This window comes from Dermacentor silvarum, chromosome 2, assembly GCF_013339745.2.
Source record: "Dermacentor silvarum isolate Dsil-2018 chromosome 2, BIME_Dsil_1.4, whole genome shotgun sequence".
NCBI classification, from domain to species: Eukaryota; Metazoa; Arthropoda; class Arachnida; order Ixodida; family Ixodidae; genus Dermacentor; species Dermacentor silvarum.
This window is the reverse complement of record NC_051155.1, coordinates 73,807,186-73,811,219: the sequence shown is the minus strand read 5'-3', so window position 1 is coordinate 73,811,219 and position 4,034 is coordinate 73,807,186.

The window sequence follows — 4,034 nt, the reverse complement described above, 5'->3', positions numbered from 1 at the left end:
GATCAACTCAGCGTCGTCCTCTTCTCTTTCAACCCGGGACCGCAAGCACGTTCACCGGTCATCGTTCTTCTCACTCACGCGTGCGTGCAACATTCCTCTCGTCGCAGACGAAGCCCACCGGGCGAGTCAATCCAGTTGCCTTGACGTGAACAATTTCAAGCGGGCGACATGGACCACTTGGGTCTTGGCAGCTCTTCTACCACTCGCTGTGAGGCGAGCTATGGTATAAGTGACCTCTGTGAGTCTGTTAAGAATAACAAACGGTCCATCGTAGGTGGTCAAAAGCTTTTGGCATAACCCGCGTTTCCGTAGGAGTCCACAGCCACACTAAATCATCAGGGCGATAAGTCACTGGACGGTGGCGAATGTCGTAGCGTGCTTTTGATCTGTCCTGCGATGCCAAAGTGCGTAAACGAGCAATACGGCGCGCCTCTTCGGCAAGGCAGAGGGTCTCGGCGACAGTGGGATTTTCGTGAGTACAGAAAGGGAAAATAGTGTCGATCGTGTACCGGGATGGCCGTGCGTACAACAGGAAGAAAGGGCTGTAGCTGGTAGTCTCGTGCTTGGCGGTGTTGAACGCGTACGTGATAAAAGGCAGTACGTCATCCCAGTTCTTGTGGTCGGATGAAACATACATAGAGAGCACGTTTATAATTGTTCGGTTGGTGCGCTCCGTAAGGCCATTCGTTTGTGGATGGTATGGTGTCGAGTGACGCAAGTGGCATTCACACAAACGAAGCAGCTCCTCCACGACATCTGCTGTGAATTGTCGTACACGGTCGCTGATGATTACGCGAGGCGGACCATGTCGCAGGATGACATACTGCAGCAGGAGCGTTGCAACGTCAGTGGCAGTTGCTGAGGGCACGGCCGCCGTCTCGCAGTAGCGTGTGAGGTAGTCGACGCAAACAATTATCCACCGATTTCCCTTGGCTGATTTCGGAAAAGGTCCCACGAAGTCAATGCCCACTTGTTGGAAAGGCGTGCTTGGAGGCGGGATCGGCTGCAGGAGACCAGCTGGAGCATTAGATGGACGTTTGTGGCGCTGACACTGCAGGCAGCTGGCCACATACGTCTCAACAGACTGTCGCATCCCAGGCCAATAAAAGCGTTCGTGAATTCGGTAGAGCGCCCTCGCCAAACCTAAATGGCCAGACGTAGGGTCATCGTGCATAGCGCTCAGAATCGCCATGCGAAGACTCTCCGGCACCACTAGAAGAAAACGTGCGCCAGTGCTGGAAAAGTTCTTCTTATATAGGAGTCCATCATGTACACAGAAATTGTTTGCTGTAGTAGAGGCGGTCGTAGCGGTGAAGAGAGGTGTTAATTTAGCGTCTTTTCGTTGTTCGGCTTTGAAACAGTCGAGGTCTGGAAAACTCGGCGATACAGAAGCCACAAGGTGATCGAAGTCGTCGGCGTCACAGTCCGTAGTGCTAAGGGGCATACGCGAGAGGCAGTCCGCGTCAGCGTGTCGTCGACCACTCTTATAAGAGACGCTGAAGCTATATTCTTGTAGTCGGAGCGTCCAGCGTGCAAGGCGGCCACAAGGGTCACGAAGATTTACAAGCCAACACAATGAGTGGTGGTCGGTGACAACTGTGAAGGGGCGTCCATACAGGTAAGAACGAAACCGCTGAACCGCAAATATCACCGCGAGGCATTCTTGTTCTGTAACAGTGTAATTCTGCTCGGGCCTACTTAATGAGCGACTTGCATATGCGATCACGTTTTCGCGGTCACCGTGGCGTTGAACTAGGACGGCGCCAATACCTATGCCACTGGCATCCGTATGGAGTTCCGTCGGAGCTGAAGGACTGAAGTGTTGAAGAACAGGTCGTGACGTCAGCAGAAACTTCAACTGACGAAAAGAAGAATCGCAGTCCGGAGTCCACTCAAAGGGGATGTCCTTTCGTAGTAGACATGTCAGCGGATACGCGACGTCGGTAAACTTAGGGATAAAGCGGCGGAAGTAGGAACAAAGCCACAGAAAACTGCGGAGCTCCTTGACAGAGCGTGGTGCACTAAACGCTTCAACGGCGGCTGTCTTCTGGGGATCAAGGCGGATGCCATCCTTATCGACGAGGTGCCCAAGCACAAGGGCTTGGCGGTCTACAAAGTGGGATTTCTTTGAGTTTAAAACTAGGCCAGCGTTTCTGATGCAGTTCAGGACGATATCCAGACGCGAGTTGTGTTCGCTGAAGGTGCGGCCAAAGATGACGACGTCGTCGAGGTAGCACATACAGATGTTCCACTTCAACCCACGCAGAATAGTGTCCATAAATCTCTAGAAAGTTGCCGGAGCGTTGCACAGTCCAAAAGGCATCACATTAAATTCAAAGAGCCCGTCAGAGGTTACAAAGGCAGTCTTTTCCTTGTCTTCAGGGTGCATCGGAATTTGCCAATAGCCGGATCGTGAGTCTACTGAGGAAAAGTAAGAGGCAGAATGAAGGCAGTCGATTGCGTCATCAATACGTGGGAGTGGGTACACGTCCTTTTTTGTTACAGCATTCAATCGGCGATAGTCGACGCAATATCTCCAAGATCCATCTTTCTTTTTAACAAGAATCACTGGAGCTGCCCACGGACTCGCTGACTCTTGTGTGACTCCTTTTTTCATAATTTCATGCACTTGGTCGTTGATAATCTGGCGCTCTGATGGTGAAACGCGATATGGCTTTTGTCTAATCGGATTTGCTGAACCCGTGTTGATGGTATGGCCGGTTCGTGACGCGGGGATTGCAGGTATTTTGTCATTCTGCGCAAAGTCGAATACCGAGACGTGCTTCGAAAGCACACCCACTAACGTTTGGCGTTTACTCGTGCTGAGAGATTTATTTATCATGGACAAAAGGGCCGTTTCCGAACTGTGGCCATCAGGATTTTGCGGTACTTCTGTAAGTTCAGCCACAGATAAATACGCGTGTTCCCGGACGAAGGCTAATTTCAAGCCATCTGGTAGTATCACGGGCTCCGCAGAACAGTTTACGATCCACAAGCCAGCGCGTCCGCCTTCGATCGACACCACACAATGTGGAACCAACACATTCTTCTTCAGACAGTTCATGTGCATCGGTCCTACGGTAGCATCGAAGCTGTCAGAATTGGCGCCGCAACAGACAACGGGAACACAAACGGTAGATGATGCAGGTACGACCGTATCGCCACAAACACACAGTGTTGTTTCGTGATCTACAGGGTTTTCCAGGAGGGCTGACGGCATCCTACCACTTATGAATACCTTCCCTGTGCGGCAGTCAACAGTGGCACCACACTCCCGCAAGAAGTCCATGCCAAGAATAACATCATGGGTCGACCGAGGAATAATCACAAACTCTGTCGTAATAACATGGCCTCCCAAAAACACGTCAGCACTACACACACCAATAGGTCGCAACGGCTCGCCACTCACTCCACAGAACTTTGAAGCTTCGTCCCATCTGAACATGACTTTTCGCCCTAACGCGTCTTTAAAAGAGACACTCATAACAGAAATTGTTGCGCCTGTGTCCACCAGAGCCATCACAGGCACATTATCCACAAAAACGCGCACTTTGCTTTTCAGCATCAACACAGGAGGTATTTCTGTCAGTAGCACATCTCCAGCGACCTCACCTCCATCGGCCGCGCTAGCTAGTTTTCCGGTGACGAAGGGGACGTGGTGCGACGCAGTGGTGAGGGAGAACGGGAAGCAATTGGAGGACGCGGTGGGGGCGTCAAACTCCTGTCAGATGCTGGGGAGCGATTCCGGGAGCCGCGCGGCCAATACTCGTCGCCAGACGATGTGTGTGCTGGCCACGGGACACCATGGGGCCGTTCGGAGGGCCGTGAAAACTCTGAGGGCTGGCCATACCACGTGGTCATACGCTGGTTGCAAAACCGAGATATATGACCCGGGACACCGCAAGAGTAACATACCGGGGGAGGTCGAAACCTTGGTTGTTCGTCGATGAACCGAACATTGTCATTTTCCCTTGTGTAATGGGCTGGTTCATGGCGTGTGTCATGACGATACATCGGGCGTCGAGAAGGCGTGT